General features: G+C 37.1%; 1 protein-coding gene across 11 annotated transcripts in view; it reads left to right on the top strand.

The window, feature by feature from the left end:
• The window catches only part of adarb1b (adenosine deaminase RNA specific B1b), a 161,441-nt gene that overhangs the window by 42,877 nt on the left and 100,349 nt on the right, over nt 1-18,215 (top strand). For 5 of the 11 annotated variants that reach the window (XM_041263479.1, XM_041263478.1, XM_041263473.1 and 2 more), the window contains exon 3: nt 6,814-6,861. The exons of 5 other annotated variants lie outside the window; for them this stretch is intronic. The gene's annotated coding sequence lies outside the window, so the exon portion shown is untranslated. One more of the 11 variants, XM_041263474.1, reaches the window with a different exon arrangement.

The raw sequence follows: 18,215 nt of genomic DNA, 5'->3' as shown, positions 1-18,215 counted from the left end.
AGTTAACCTTGGTCCTTTTTTGCCTTTTGTCAAATCTTTGCAGTATATTATATTCAACTACCTGAATATTCCCCACCCCCTCTAGTTTTAATATCTGTCTTCTCTTGGGAATGGGGGGGGGTAGCCTGTTCCCTTTTTGTGCATATAAGACTTGGTGTGTCTTGCATTTACTGAATGGGGCAGAAAGGCCAGTCTCCCTCCATATAGTAAAGGTGTTCTCAATCGCACTGTTTTATTATTTCAAATGTATCCCAGCATGTCTCTTTTGGAATCATCCCAGTATTTATTGAAATCTTCTGTAATGAAAATGTCCTCGATTTTGTAAGCATTGGACGTCTAGTACATGCTTTTTATGAGGTATGTGGTATGGTTTAATGTTGTGCAGGGCGTGGAATGTGTTCTCCAGTTGATTAAGAGGGCTGCCGTGCTTTCAACATATCATACTTGTACAAGAACTGTTGACTGTCTTTCATCTCGGAATGGGGCTTTTCGACACCATAATAATTTAGTTGGCTCTTTTTAGCTGATTTGTAGTATCTGGAATCAAAACTCTGTGCAACTCTGAAACAGAAAGATGCAACGTGTTGGATACAGTATCAGAGTACCCTTAGTAAATACCACTGTACAGTTTCCAGAATGCTGTGTTGTAGTAATAATACCTACTTAATGCTTTAGTTAGATGTCCAGGTGTCTGATTTCACAGACTCAGATTTTGTACTTCACCCAAGGTAACAGAGTTAATGTGAATATGCATCTGTGAAACCAGCCATAAAAGATTCTGTAATATTATTTCGTTTTTGATGCTTCCTGTATAACAAGCATATAAATTGTAGTGTAAATGGGATCCATGATCATACCACCTAATAACCTGTTCCATGGTATAGATGAATGCTTTGCTGCATTACCACTGAATAACCTGTTCCATGGTATAGATGAATGCTTTGCTGCATTACCACTGAATAACCTGTTCCATGGTATAGATGAATGCTTTGCTGCATTACCACTGAATAACCTGTTCCATGGTATAGATGAATGCTTTGCTGCATTACCACTGAATAACCTGTTCCATGGTATAGATGAATGCTTTGCTGCATTACCACTGAATAACCTGTTCCATGGTACCTGCATTACTGAATAACCTGTTCCATGGTATAGATGAATGCTTTGCTGCATTACCACTGAATAACCTGTTCCATGGTATAGATGAATGCTTTGCTGCATTACCACTGAATAACCTGTTCCATGGTATAGATGAATGCTTTGCTGCATTACCACTGAATAACCTGTTCCATGGTATAGATGAATGCTTTGCTGCATTACCACTGAATAACCTGTTCCATGGTATAGATGAATGCTTTGCTGCATTACCACTGAATAACCTGTTCCATGGTATAGATGAATGCTTTGCTGCATTACCACTGAATAACCTGTTCCATGGTATAGATGAATGCTTTGCTGCATTACCACTGAATAACCTGTTCCATGGTATAGATGAATGCTTTGCTGCATTACCACTGAATAACCTGTTCCATGGTATAGATGAATGCTTTGCTGCATTACCACTGAATAACCTGTTCCATGGTATAGATGAATGCTTTGCTGCATTACCACTGAATAACCTGTTCCATGGTATAGATGAATGCTTTGCTGCATTACCACTGAATAACCTGTTCCATGGTATAGATGAATGCTTTGCTGCATTACCACTGAATAACCTGTTCCATGGTATAGATGAATGCTTTGCTGCATTACCACTGAATAACCTGTTCCATGGTATAGATGAATGCTATTACCACTGAATAACCTGTTCCATGGTATAGATGAATGCTTTGCTGCATTACCACTGAATAACCTGTTCCATGGTATAGATGAATGCTTTGCTGCATTACCACTGAATAACCTGTTCCATGGTATAGATGAATGCTTTGCTGCATTACCACTGAATAACCTGTTCCATGGTATAGATGAATGCTTTGCTGCATTACCACTGAATAACCTGTTCCATGGTATAGATGAATGCTTTGCTGCATTACCACTGAATAACCTGTTCCATGGTATAGATGAATGCTTTGCTGCATTACCACTGAATAACCTGTTCCATGGTATAGATGAATGCTTTGCTGCATTACCACTGAATAACCTGTTCCATGGTATAGATGAATGCTTTGCTGCATTACCACTGAATAACCTGTTCCATGGTATAGATGAATGCTTTGCTGCATTACCACTGAATAACCTGTTCCATGGTATAGATGAATGCTTTGCTGCATTACCACTGAATAACCTGTTCCATGGTATAGATGAATGCTTTGCTGCATTACCACTGAATAACCTGTTCCATGGTATAGATGAATGCTTTGCTGCATTACCACTGAATAACCTGTTCCATGGTATAGATGAATGCTTTGCTGCATTACCACTGAATAACCTGTTCCATGGTATAGATGAAGCTTTGCTGCATTACCACTGAATAACCTGTTCCATGGTATAGATGAATGCTTTGCTGCATTACCACTGAATAACCTGTTCCATGGTATAGATGAATGCTTTGCTGCATTACCACTGAATAACCTGTTCCATGGTATAGATGAATGCTTTACTGCATTACAACTTTCTGAAACTGGGCCATATTTCACTTTTTTTTTATTGTTACATTTTCAGCTGCAGGCACATATTCTTCAAAGTTTGACAACACTATCATTTAGGCAAAGGTTAAGTCACCTGATAGTGCTGCTGTATCTAAGGAAAGCAAAATAAAAGAATGATCTATACTGATTTTAAATGATTATTTTGTTCATAGTACGGTCAGACAGGAGGTGCCTAATGTAGTGGATATTATCAACATCATTTGAATTGTAAACTCACCATGTTTGTAAAATGGGCTGGGGCACTGCAGTGCATTCCAGCACAATCATAGCCACAGAACATCCAGTCTGTAATAGTAAACTTGTGTTGTGAAGCTATTGGCATTCTTCAATAATTCATGAGCAGGGTCTGTAATGGAAAGCAGTGTTGCATGGAGATGCTTCTTTTATCACAGAATTAATCTCTATCAAGTAGTTTGGCTTCACTGAATCACTAATTATCTTGTCCTGTTCAGCACAGCACAATACAGTTAAAGCCATGCCAACACCTGGATGATGTGTTTGGGTTGAAAAACTCTCCATGCCTGTCCCTTTCATCAGTCTGTTCCAGACTGTCGACATTGTAAGTGGAAAGAATTTACTGGGTGTGAGTGTGAACGTTTAAGTTTCCAAAATGGAATAAATTGCCAACCAAATTTTAAAAATACAGTATGTTTAATCTCTCATTAGACTTCCAATAATATTGTCATAGCCCCCACCCACCCTTTGAAAACATTTTGGGTCTTTTTTTTTAAATAATTGAATTTAAGCAAATACTTTTAAGTACAATGTGTTTGCACCGGTTAGGGTGGTCATTTCATGTTGACCCAGCGTGTCTTCGTAAAACAAACGACATATTACATACAGGGTGTTATTGCTATAATTGAGCATCGATTTGATAGCGATTGTTACTTTGGCTAATCAGGTGGTCTCCCAGAGTGATAGCCACCTGGCTGAATATGGAGGCCACACTAATCAAAGCTGCTCTGGCTGTGTAGGGCAAATCTGCACCATCCTCCACCATGTTTTTTGAAACCCATGTAAAGCAACATGTTTAAGTGAGGATAGTGTTCACCGATATCGTCGCAGATCATTAGAGAGCAGAATGGGAGGTATTTTTACATAAAGGCATTTTTCAGTGCTGGTTTGAGTCGGGCCTACTTGAAACTGGTCTCGTTCAGATTTTGTACATTCCTCAGGACTACAGCAAGCAAAAGACATGATTTTAAAACATATCCTTTTAACACATCCCGGACACTCCCGGACAACTGACTGCTTTCTCTGGAGGTTTCGACCTTTTATGTGAGGCGGAGCGTTTGGGCTGTTTTTCAAGATAGTAAGTGGGAGTGCCAAAGAGAGGGGGTGACTTATTTAGTCTTTCATTTTTTTTCCCTCTTTTGCTAATGTGATGAAACGTATTTTTTTTTTTTTTTTTTTTTTTTTTTGCCACTTTTTTTTTTTTTTTTTTTTTTTTGGGTTAAGCTCCATTGGTGCCTGTAACAGAAACAATACTGCCTCTCCCTTTAAAAAGATGTGTCAGTATTTACGAATGTGCCATGAAGTCAGTCTGTAAATAAAAAACCCTGGCATATCGCATGTTTTAAACATGCAAGAAGGATGGTAACAAGCTGACCAAACACAGGCGCCTGGAAGTCCAGAGGTGCTGTATTAATACCAGCAGTTATGATATATTGGGTAGTGATTTATATATCTGGAGAATCACTTATGAAATTGTAATTTTGCAATTTGTGACTAGGCTATTAAGTATTGTTCTGTAATACTGTTGATATATGTCATAGTCAACTTTTTCACCAGACTGTCATCAGCTCTGATTTTGACTTTGTAGTCATGATGAGGGACATATGTTACTGACCTACTTGTTAACACATTATTATTATTGTTATTGTTATTGTTATTGTTATTGTTATTTTATTATTATTATTATTATTATTATTATTATTATTATTATTATTATTATTATTATTATTATTATTATTTTAATTTAAAGTTTATGAAAACAACACGACAGCAAGCATTTAAGATGAAATGCTAGAATGGAAGCAGTTCATTTAAAAGCTCCCATATGTTTGCTGTTTTAAGGAAGTTGTGGTGTTGGCAGAACCATTGAGATTATTAGATTAATTCCTTGTAAGAAACCTTGACAGGGGATCCAGTGGAAAGCATTTCACTAATGGTTTGACAATTATATTTAATTTAGTAACTGCTGTAAATGTTGTTTTATTTATTTTTTGAGACTTATATGTTGGTGTCATTATTTAAAAATCTAAATTGCCAAAAACACCTGCAAAACACGGTGTCATTAACAAAGAATTTAAATTTACAAATTTTCTAAAAAATCGAAATAGTGAAAACTAGACCCCCCCACCCCCCCCCAACAAACAAGGTTCCAAAAAATTTTTAAAGAAATGAGAAATAGTGAAAACTAGACATCCCCCCCCCCAAACAGGTTTAAACAAGTGTTAAAAAAATGGTTTATTTCCATTTAATTACCTAAATACGCTTTTTTTTTTTTTTTTTTTTTTTTTGGTTATGTGTTTGGCAATAGAGGGCGGAGTCATTAAGTTAGCTAGAAGGTGGTCCAACATTTTCCATGATAATTCTACCTGTATAAATGCAGCAAAGGATGTGGATATAGTATTGGGTTCAAGTGAATGCTTATTTTATTTTGGGTAATTCTTGTTTAATGTAACCCCATTTATTTGTTTATTTTTTTCTCATTGCTATATGTTTGTCATTCATATCTTGTGGAAATGTCAACCTCAGCACGTCTGCTTTTCAGCTGACTGGCATTGACCACAGGAGATCTTTAACACTAGAACGGCCGCGTTTTATAGACATACCTAAAACAACCATAACAGAAATGTGTTTTTATATACAGACATATTACGTAAAGCGCAACCTCAAAAAATGGTAAAAAATTAAATAACCAAATATTTGAAAATATATGGGTATATCATGTTCATGCAAAACTGTACAACTAAAATGATGTAAATAAGTATTTTTTTAATGAGTTCTTATTGCTTACATAACATAGTGCATACACTGACAAACTATTGAAATTACATGAATAAATAAACATTTGAACAGAGTGGGCTTCATTTACAATCGTTTACAAAGTCCAAGTGCTGGCACAAATCACACAGATCCTGCGCTTTTCAAAATGTGCAGTGCACTTACCGCAGACCGTCTTTGCATTTGTCAAAGAGCATTTTTTATATCTGCAACCAGTTAATCTTTAATACTGATCTCTTCAGATCTCTAGTTAAGAATATAACAACATTTAAAAAGAGAGGAGGTCATTCTTCGCATCTAGCTCTTCCAGTTCCTTCCTAGTAGCTAATTTATCTCAAAACTGACAAGTTGGATCTTAGAATCCCAGTGATTCAGCAGCATCAACTTGGTAACCCATTCCATACCCTATTTACTCTCTCTGTGTGAAGACGTGTCTCCTTCCCTCTTTCCTGTATGTGTCTACTTAATTTTCATCTGCATCCTCTGGTCCTGGTGTCTGTTTTGCGCTTAAAGTATTGGATAGGGTTACCTTTATCAACCTCTCTTCAGATTTTAAAGACTTCAATCAAGTTCCTCCCCCCAATTCTTATTTTTTCGAGGCTAAATAGATTATATTATTTCAGCATAGCTCATTCCTTTAAGCCCTGGTCTTAGTCTGTTTGCTCTTTGTTGGACTCTACAGGGCCACAATGTCCTTTTGATACTCTGATGACCAGAAATGGACACTGTGTGTCTCAAGTGCACGATACAACCTCATCATAACCTCCTTTCATTTGTACTCTACAGGCTGTATACCCACAGATTCTGTTTTCCTTTTTGATTTCTTCCTCACCCTGTCTGGAAGCTGGTTTGGGTCTGACTATCAATTAAGGGGCATCTTCTTTTTTATTTTTTATTATTTAGTATTTTAATCTCCATCTGAAATAATTAGCAACTGAGAACATTATTGTCAAATTACTCAAATTAATACACCTGACAATATAGATTAAATACCTGGTTTGTGGCAAGATACACTGTTAAAAATAGTTAATGTAAACTTTGGAGCCACAAAACCCTTTAAAAGGAAAAAAAAAAAATTACTTAAATACTTTTCAGCAGTGTTTATTTATGTATTTATTTGTTTGTTTTTTTTATATTGATACATACTGTATTTCAGATCTCCCAGGGGAATTTCGCTGAGAGAAAAAATCACCTGTGGTTGCAAGTAGGTTACGTTTTTCAACTTCATACTGCTTGTAACAACCTAAATTGATGGCATGCTGTTTTTAGGGCATGTCTATTCCTGCTACAGAGAGGTACAGTACACTTCTTACTACAGTTAATCATTCAAGAGAATGAATAATGCATGTTGTGAATCAAATGCTGCACGCTTTGGTCATTCACTTTTGTGTATTAGGCCACATTTTAAAAATACTGGTTTGCTGTAACTCTTTTACATATTATTTAAACCTAGCCAAATACTTAAATGCAATCAACAACACCAATTTTATAGACTCTTTCTACTCTTCCAGTAGTTCTTTATTTTAGATGACCAGAAATAGAAAGCATTATTTTAGCACTTCTTTTGTATCCATCTTTTGGGTTGCACTCTTACGTGTTTGGCACTTCCATTAGCTACATCCTTATAAAATTTTACAGCAGTATTTTTGTATGTATACATTTCAGTTTTCCCATGTTATTTGCATGGTAATGTGCATTTTTCTTTTTAGAGCTTTTTACAGCTCTGGAAAAAACATGAAGGGGATAAAAAAAAAAAAAAAACTAAATCTACCTAAAAAGTTCTACAGTAAAACCAATATCATAAACATGTTTTATTTAAATTATAAAAGATGAAGGATTTTTTTTGTTTTGTTTCTTAGTCTCTCTTGTTATACTTTAGCAATTTACATTACATTTGATACTTCTGGTGAATACGGTCAATTTATGCCTCTAAATAAATGTTTGTGTTTGTTTAAATATTGAAACATTTGTCCCGCTACTGTTTGTAATGCCAAAGGGAGCAACCCAAGCACAGAGCATGCAGCCCACTAGCTGTGGTTGTCACAACAGATGCTGTCCTGATGATTTAAGTTCCTGCTTGACAGGGTAGAAAATAGGACTGGCGCAAGAACTGCTGCACATGATGGCTTATAAATGGTGTGACATTGCCCTGATTTAGGCAGAGGAATTATAATTACAATTTTGTTCACGACCTGTACATGAAATCCCTGTGGTATTTGTGGGGGAGTTGAGTAGATTTTTAAAAAGAAACGTTACAGAAAGAGGATAATTTTTTCATTAGTTTGTCGCAAGCAAATAAAATATGCGAGGTATCTTTGCAAAGGGAAACTCATCAATATTTAGAAAAAAAATGTATTCAGCTGATTGCAGGGGCTTCCGATTTTATATAATGCTCCCTTCTGTCAGATTTTAACATGCATAATAGTGCATTTCAACAAAATAATGTGGAATTATGTTTGTGATCAGTTGTTTTTTTATTTTTAATAACAGAAACAAAGCATAAAAAAAACTATTTACAACAATAATGTGGAATTATAAACCACTTTGTTTGTTAACAGGTTGAATTATTAGAAACCTGGAGATTTAATCGATTTTAAGCCATTGCTTTTATTTAGAGCCTCAGTTAAACATTTTTTGACTCATAGTTTCTTTGTGCGTTGCTAATCAAAAAATGTATCTGTTTGTATTAGTTTTGCGATGAGTAATGATAGAAACTAATGATGAAATCAGATGTATTCTTGCTTTGTAATACAATGTTCTCAATGCACACACATATATATATATATATATATATATATATATATATATATAATATATATATATATATATATATATATATATATATAATATATAATAAAATAGGAGAGTAGGTGTTAAAACTTCATGCTGATATTGGACTCGACTCTCGCCAAGATAAGCACCACCTAAAACATACAGTGGTTTGCAGAAGTATTCACTCCCACTGCACAGTTTTCATATTTTGTTGGCACCTGAGTATACTCCATGACACTTTCATATTAGCCTTTACTTGTAGAATCTACACAAACTACTCCACATTGATGGAATTAACAAATGGACATAGAGTATAAATAAATAAGATTTATAGAGAAAAACAGATTAATCTCAGTTGCATAAGTATTCAACCCCTTTGCTACTGCAGCCCTAAATCAGCTCAGGTACAAATTATTTTTTTGAAAGGTCTCAAAATTAGTGAAGTGGTTTCAGCCTGTGTGTACTCAAAGTAGTTTAACTTGTAGATACTTTCCCTCAGGTACTGAATATAAAGACTTTCAAGCTGCAACTCACATAGTGATCCCACAAAGCAACCGTAAAGACCAAGGAGGTTTTGAAAAAAGTCAGGGATAAAGTGGTAGAGAGGCACAGAGCAGGAGAAGGGTACAAGCAAATTTGAAAAGCGCTGATTATCCGTCTTAGCACAGTGAAGTCCATCATTAAGAAATGGAAGATGCATCATACCACCCAGACACTACCAAGATCAGGTCGCCCTCCCAAACTGAGCAGCCAGGCAAGGTGGGAAACTGGTTTGGGATGTCACTCTGAAGCCAGCAATGACCTTGAGAGATTTGCAAAGTTTTGGGTCTGAGACTGGAGTCAGTGTCACACATCAATAGTAAGCCGATCCCTACATGAAGCTGGCCTGTATGGACAGGTGGCAAGAAAGAAGCCATTACACAAAAAATGTCTCATCTTAAAGCACGTATGGAGTTTGCAAAAAAGCGTGTAGGTGATACTGCAGAAAAAGGTTTTGTGGTCAGACGTGACAAAAAATGAACTTTTCGGGTTAAATCCCAAGCGTTACATCTGGCGCAGCCCAGCACTGCACATCACCCCAGTCAGCACCATCCCAGCTGTCAAGCATGGTGGTGGCAGCAGCATGTTATGGGGATGCTTCTCTTCAGCAGGGACTGGGAAGCTTGTCAGGATAGAGGGTGGATGGTGCAAAGTACAGACAAATCCTTGAGGAAAACCTGTTTGAGTCAGCCAAAACTGGGGAGGAAATTCACATTTCAGCAGGACAATGACCCGAAGTACAAAGCCAAAGCGAGTGGTTGAACAAGAAGAAAGTTAATATTCTTGAGAGGCCCAGTCAAAGTCCTGACTCGAGTCCAGTTGAAAATTTATGACGAGACTTGAAGATTGCAGTCCATCGATGATCTCCAACAAACAGAATTGGAGCGATTTTCCCATGAAAAATGTCACCATCCTACTGTGCAAAGCTAGTAGAGACCTATCCAAAAAGACTCATAGCACTAATTGCTGCAAAAGGTGATACTACCAAGTATTGACTTAAGGGGCTGAATACTTATGCAACCAGTAAATTTCATTTTGTACATTTTCTTTGCAAGTTTTTCTGACATTTAACTTCCTCCTCATATAACAATGTTTAGTTTAACCACTACAGCTTTGAATAAAAAAGGTTTGTTTTGAAAAACTGTGCATAAATTATTTGTAATTCGACAAAATGTGAAATTATTTGTAGGGGGTGAATACTTCTGCAAACCAGTGTAACTTCTTTTTAATGTAAACTAATGTGATCCATCTGCATTTCCTTCCATCTGATGGAATGTCCTTCTACCTGGTCGATGGCTGAAGTGTAATGTTGGCTCCAGGGATCAACCTATTTTGCATCTCTGGCGCATCAGCACACAACGGCTGCAATGCTGGCTTCGGGGATCAACCACAGTGCGGCCTCCCTAGCGCATGCTGGTGCATCAGCATGACAACCATCTGGACTGAGCTGAGTAGCTCCTCCCCCCACTCAGTTAAGCCCAGCAAAGGGCAGCCATTGCATCTTCCACAGCTTCCTTTGTCACCCACTTTCTTCCAGTTTTCAACAAAGGTGCTGCCTCCCTCACATATTTGTTGTGTGACTCTACCAATGTCATTTCCAATCAAACCTTGGCGCACTTAAACTCCATGGTTAGAGTTGAGACTGTCAGCTGCAGTATCCCTTTACCATACAGTCCCACTCCTAACCGTTTCCTGATGTATGAACTGATTAATGCTTCCAGCTTCTCTACTGTTGTCAAGGAAACCTCATACACAGTGAGTGGCCACAGAAGTCTTGGCAGTAGACCAAACTGAAAGCACCAGAGTTTGTTTGCCCGGTAAAGTACCGCTGTCCATGGTGTTCATCTTGCACTGCTTGTTGTCTCACTTCTCCAACCCAAACTGTGTCCTTTAGGTCCCCATGCATCTCCGAAAACTTTTCGCAAGGTTTCTCACACTGTTGGTATTGCCTCACCATTAATGTAGAACCTCTTATCCACTACTTTAATTTTAGAGATGGGCTTGAATTGCATTTGTGCCCATTCAGTGTTATTGATTAGTTTTGCCAATAACCGATTGGTCAGGCTACTGTTGCAGTCATGATTGTCTTGTTGTCTGTGTATGCTCTAATTGGTGGCAGTCGTATTCCAGAAGCCAAGTGTTCTCCTCCCACTACCCATTTTAATGTCCTAATAATTCCTTCCATTACAATGGTAAAAGCCAGTGGATAAATGGTGCTTCCTGTCATTATTCCAATTTTTAAAAATGTAGTGGTGAATTCAGAAGTTGAAAACAAAATTGCAAATCTCCAAAGTAGGCTTTCACTAAGTTTGTTATTGTCCTCGGTACACTGAGAAAATCAATCAAATGCTGCCCAAAGAAGCTCATGTGGTGTATACAATAGCTAAATCAAAGAATGTCACATGGAGCTCCTTCCTCTCCTTTGTAGCTGTTTGAATTTGCTGCCAGATTGTACTCCAAGCATCCTGGGAAACATGGAATACCAGCTTTCTGTACTGAAGTGTGAATGAAGCAGTTCTTCAGTAAGTAAGCTGACAATCTCTGAGCAACAATGCTAAAGAAAATCTTGCCTTCCATGATTAACAGGGAAATAGGGTGAAACTGACCGATACTCATAGAATGTTTTTCTTTGGGTATAAAGACCCCACCTGCTCGGCGCCATGCTCTTGGTACAACCTCTCAGTCTCTTGCTGCCACCTAGACTATATAGGAATAGTTTGTGTTTTCATTTTTCAACTCCTCTTGCGAACGCCTCATTCACAGCATCCTCCCGTGGCACTGTTAACTTGATCAGGTGAACAAGGCATGCTGATCCAGACCACAATATCAGGTCGAAGGTTAGGAGTGACAATCTCAGGTGGGAAAATAAGCCGTTGTCCTACATCAGCCAGTGTTTTCCAGTCTTTAGCAGCTTCCAGTTGTCTGTGACGAGTTTTGGTTTTAATAACTTTTCTTTGAGGTTGCTCCCCTGGACAGAGGGATGTTGTTCTTCGTCTGTTATATATTGCTAAGGCCAAATATTGCAGCACCTGGTCATGTCGCCAATTAAACCGTCCTTGGCTAAGACCCACCTTACGTCCTGTCAAAATATATATTGCTGTGTATAATATGCAATATATGTTTTCAGTTGTAGTTGAAGGCTTTTGAGAAGTCAATTTTTCCCTCCTCATACTTTTGAAAAATTGTCATTTCAGTACATCAATTATTGCAGAATTTTATTATCAGTCCGATTTGATTAGGAAAATGGCTCTATCTGGAACTCTATTTCAAACCCCATATATAACTTACTACATACACACTAAAGTAGTTCAGAACATCAGAAATGCAGTTATGCAGTAAATATTACGTTTCTTTTAACTACTTACCAGGCTCTCCGAGACACCTCTATCTGGGAATCTCTTTTTACCCATATATATAACTTAATACATACACACTAAAGTAGTTCAGGCTGTTTATGTATGCCTTTACGTTGAATAAATAAGGGCACACTCAAGAAAAATTTCTGCGTGTGATTCTTTTAAGCCGATTGTAGATCACCAAGTCCAGCTAAAAAAAAAAAAAAAAGTTTTGATGAGATGGATCAGAAGGATTTTCTGAGTTGCAAATCTGTTATTTACAAACCAGAATCTTAAGTGTGGTTGCGTGCCCCTTAGTTTTAAATGGAGAGTGTGCCTCACTGGAAGGAAACTAAAAATAACAATTTCAATGCTAGAGAATCAGTTTTAGGTTTATTTTTTTGGAATAACTTCAAGGTTTGAGCCTCACCCTTATTGTAAGTTTTTATTATACAAATTCACTTAACACAAATTTCCTGTTTGTGCAAATTATTTTGGAAACCTCCCAGGGAAGAAAAAAAATTAATGAAACAAATCTCCCTAGTTTGAACTGCTGAGTGTAAAGGATATTGGGAAATGTATTCACTTGCATCCAGATTAGCGCTTCTGTAGTGTAGTGCTGTTTTGGGATATATCTTATTGTAATAGATGTAAGTATTTTTTGTGTTGTGATACAAGACTAAAAGCACAACACAGCTGATTGTAGTTCACCAAGTGGTTCTTGAATGAAGAGTAAGTGTGTTTTATAGTTGTTATAAATACAAACATACATTTTTGTCTTAACAAAATGGTCCCTTTTGATCTTCTTATGCATTATACAAATACCCCAGCATTACTTCAATCCGTTCCTTTCAGAAGGAAAGATACAAGTGCAGCTGGAAATTTCAAAGCACTGAGGAATCAGTTTTAAGTGATTGTTATTTTTTATGATCTGTTAGTGATTTATAGTACTCAGAGTTGTGTTTTTATTGCAGTTATGCTTTTGAGTTAGAGTTAACTCTGCATAGAATAGAAACTTCTTAAAAAGCACCTATAAACCTAAATTCATTGAGTAAAAAGGGTATGATAAAGTGATTTTTTCATAATTCTTACTAGAAATGATCTGAGAACATGTGCACAGACTATAGATGTGTACAGCAACGCAGGTAATAACATGTTTGTTTATTGCTTTTTTGTTGTTCTTTGTTCATTTTTGAGGTATTACTACAGAGAAAAACTAAAGAAACTGCTACTGATTTGTGATTTTCATGTGTGTGTTTTTGTTTGTTTTTGTTTTTCTTACAGTGCCTAGTGAAGAAAAATAAGCTCTCAAAATAACTGTTTAACAAGATGCGTCTGTACTTCAGTAAATTGCGGTATATAGCGAAGGTGGGTGTCATCAAAGTCAGGACACAAGTAGTACAGTATAAGGGGATACAGGTTTGTGACAAGCCTCATACCTTAAAGTAACCCTTATAATAGCAGTGTGTAATATAACACAGTGAGAGATTGATAAATTATAGGTAAGCATTGTAAAGCCCAGAGTGGTATGGTAAAGCATATAAAAACGTGGCACACAATGGTAAACTTACAAAAAGGGTACTGGTGCTTTTTAGTAAAATAAGAGTACAGTACTGTGGGACAGGTTATGGTCAAAGTGGCATTGCAATAACACTTTCTCATTAGGGCTGAACACAAATAGCACTGTGTGGCAGAGCACAGCTCTGTTCTTTAGAAATTGGCAGGAATGGGGTTAAATTCCCCTCCCTGCCTGGGTTCATTGTGTTCAGGTGGCTGGGGTTGATTAGATGATTAGTTTAATTAACTATCAATCAGCGCCCAGCCACCTGACATAAAAGGAGGCCTCTGCTTCTCATTTAGGAGGAGGGAGCTGAGGAAGCAGGTTGGTGTTTTGGTGTTTGTGATTTTTGAATGTTTTGAATCCACTGAAGGCATTGCCCAGCCTGGAAACCTTTATTTTTGTGAGTGTATTTTTGCTTTATTTTGTTTATTTTGTGTTTTAAATTGCTTTGTTTTGGCCCTTGTGCCCCTTCATTTTTGTGTTTATAATAAAATAGTTATTTTTTTGAACTCCAGACTGTCTCTGGGCCTCTATCCACTCACCAGTCTGCCACATTTGGAGTCAGAGTGGGATAGCGCCACCTACAGGCCCAGAGACGGTCTTTTATGTCAGGTTGCTGGGCGCTGATTGATCGTTAATTAAACTAATCATCTAATCAACCCCAGCCACCTGAACACAATGAACCCAGGCAGGGAGGGGAATTTAACCCTATTCCTGCCAATTTCTAAAGAACAGAGCTGTGCTCTGCCGCACACTGCCTTATAACTTCTGTCCTGACTGAATCTTCATTGTGTACCAAACATGACACAAAAAAAATACTAATGACCTCACCCATTCTGTCTTTAAAACTATTATAAATGGCATATAACTATATAAATATACAGATTTATCAATAGTCCAGTACATCTTATCTTGTGCATACATGTCATCCAGTGCATGGAACATCGCAAAACACCACTTTTTATTAGTAGCTGTTTTTGTGATTTATAATAAGTCAGTGCATCATTTTGTGTCTTATAACAGAAAACCTTTTGCACAGTTTGAGCAGACAGAACCGCTCAGTTTCGATTTGCGGTTCTCGCGTCCAAACTGCAATAGATGATATTTTTTATAATAATAAAAGACACCCTACACACAACTTATGAACTTATAAAATGGGAACATGCTTCCCTCTTTTCCATGAATATAATAGTGTGACTGTGAATATAACTTCCTAGTAAAGCCTGTAGGTTCTTGCCCTCTTCAGTAGCGTGTCTGGGCTTGGGCTGTTCTTAGTATTTGACATTTGGATCCTGGAGGCTGACATCACCAAAGAGAACCACCCTTGCCAGTGTAATTAAAATGTTTTTCCATGAAAAAGAGAGATGAAAAATTACTTGAACAAATTTGTATTGAGGACATTGCAGAAAGCAAAATCACTACATTTTATAATACATCTGCATCCCTTTCACATTTCAGACAATAACATTTACTGTAATGTTGAAACTGCTCACAATGGGAAGAAAGTTACAGTCAAAAGGAATTTTCTGAAATTGATTCGCTAAATAGCAAACAGTGGCTGCCATTGATTCCTTATGGTCCACAACCACTGTTAGCCTGCACCTCTCCCTACATGCTCTGCTTAGTGTAGAGCCAAGGACTTTTAAATGGTCAACTGTGTAGAAATTAGGGTTTAAAGCTGCAAATGCAGTATGTGTGCTTGTGTGGTGGGGGTGGAGTGGTGTGGTTAATCTGTTTAGACAGCTCTATTCTCATTTCTGGTTGATTGGGATTTCTGAGGCATTGTGTTCCTGGTATGCATCGTTTCACTCTGTATTTCCTAATAAAATTTACAGTGTAATTGCACAGCATTCCTCCGTCACACTGAATGGATTGGGGACTGGTAAGTGCTGTGGTGCTGCAGTCCATCTATTCTGGACCAGTTTTTTGGTAGTGCTCCAGTTCACTATGTGGATGTGGTCCCTCTTCTGAAGTGATGTTTGACTGAAGGCAATTTTAAACGCACAATACTGCTTCAGAACACCTTGTTAGAAGGAGTGGTCTGGAATTTCGCTGGCCAAAAATGATATACCTTTACTGGAACTAACATTGGGGCAAATACACTGTAAATTAAGTTATCTATTTCCACATACTCTTCATTATTTAAACTTTTGCTATGTTTATAATGATTACAGTAATCCATTTATATTATTATAGGGGACACTAAAATCTTTATAAAATCTTTACTCTAAAAAATGTTTGTCATTTTATTAATATACATGTTCAGTAACATGGTGGCAGTACTGTACACCTCTCCATTGGAAAAAAAATATTTTTCTAAAAAACCCCAACCAAAGTGTATTGCACAACAGATTGCGTACGACTTTGTCGAATATTATATATATATATATATATATATATATATATATATATATATATATATATATATATATAATATATATATATATAGACACACACACACACACAGGTAGTGGACAAAAAAAGTATATTGTAAGCAAGGGCTTCCACACAGGTGTGGCTCATGCGTTAATTAAGCAAATAACATCCCAGCATGCTTAGGGTCATAAAGGGTGTAAAAATGCTGGACAGGCCTGGTTTTCTGTAATTATGGCTAGCATGGCTGCAAGAGGAGACCTCAGTGACTTTGTAAAAGGTGTGATCTTTGGGTCGCGTTTGACAGGAGCTTCAGTGGCCAAGACAGCTCAACTTGTTGATGTTTCACGAGCAACGGTGTCTAAGGTGATGTGGGCATGGAACTCTGAGGGAAAGACATCATCAGCAAAGGGCAACAGTGGGCAGAAGCACATACTCCAGGATCGTGATATCCATGCATTAATTCAAAGTGCAATTCAAAACAGGTGAGCAACTGCAGATCAATTGACTGCAAATTTCAACCTGGGGCGCGAGCAGCCTGTTTCATCAAAAACGGTCCGCCGAGAACTCTACAGAGCGGGATACCATAGTCTGGTTGCAGTGCACAAACCGCTCCTCACACCTGGCAATGCATGTTTGCGAGTCCAGTGGTGCAATTCTTTCCTGTCGGGGGTGGTGGGGGTGTCTTCCCGGATGACATATATGTGGACAAAAACAAACACATTTCGTTGAGGATGAGCCTTGTTTTTCATATTACTCGAAGGTCAAAGTGACAAGACATTATTTAACATGTAGCTAGGCAATAATAGACTCATACTCTAATTATCTTTTTAAAAATGTATCTCTTGATATTTCCTGAAAATATCAAGCTAGTTGGATGTACAACAGGTAATGCATGATTATTATTGAGTAGACAGGTCCTAATAAAGTGTATGTGCATATGGTGGATCTAGGCTGTGGTGATTTAAATTTTCATGCTGCCAATGACTCTTGTACAGTTGATGCGGGGTTGTTTTGTATGTTGCTCTCGTTTAGTGTTATTTTTGCTTTGTTTCTTACACTACAATACATATACTCTCCTACCTGTTTGTCCTACCAGGTATTTAAAAAAAAAAAAGCTTGTAAATGCACTTAACACAAACAAGGTCAGCTTTTCAATAAAGTAGAATTTCACAGAAAACTCTACTGTGGAAGAACACAGTGACAGACACGAATTAATTTGAGTAAAAAGGTGATTGTGGTACACCACATCTTTAGGAAGCGCTCATTCAATTGTGATGGAAATTGGAATGGGCATTTATTAGCAGAGGTTCTGTGTATCTGAATATAGGTCATATAGATCTGTCCTCTGATTGGGTGGGCTAGTATTGGCTTTGTCTTCAGAACCGCTTTGGGCATTTGTTATGAAAACGACACACTGTGGATTTAGAGTAGACCATGGTAACCTACTTTTTGTTATAGCCAACTATATATAGTTCTAGTAGTCAAAGGTTTACATACCCCAATGGAAATATATAATGTCTAGAAATTTCTCAAACAAAGAATTTTAGGAAAAATATTTGGTAGCAAAAGGTTTGCTTTTGTGGATGGGGAACAGAAGTTACAAGAAGTAGATGTCTACAATTATTTATTTCAACATTTTTTTTTTATTTTTTTTTTTTGCAAAACTCCAAAAATGCTAATTCAAAACTATTTATACCCTTTGATGCTATGATTGTATTGTCTACAAGGTGCTAGAAATTAAGACAATACAGAACCTAATTCTAGAAAAGTCTAGAAAATTTTGGATTGTACGTGAACATTCTTAGAGAGTATAAAAGGGTAAGTCATAGGATAATTGATTTCATTACCAATAAGGTACAAAGAGCTATGTAAAGACCTTAGGCAGAAAATTATTTGTTGTCATAAAGCTGGAGAAGGATGCAAGAAGATTTCCAAGCATTTGAGTATAACAGTTTTAATTGTTTCTCTGTTATC

This window comes from Polyodon spathula, chromosome 11 (assembly GCF_017654505.1).
Source record: "Polyodon spathula isolate WHYD16114869_AA chromosome 11, ASM1765450v1, whole genome shotgun sequence".
In the NCBI taxonomy this organism is placed as follows: Eukaryota; Metazoa; Chordata; class Actinopteri; order Acipenseriformes; family Polyodontidae; genus Polyodon; species Polyodon spathula.
The sequence above is the reverse complement of the archived record's forward strand: the minus strand, read 5'-3'. Positions and strand labels throughout refer to the sequence as shown.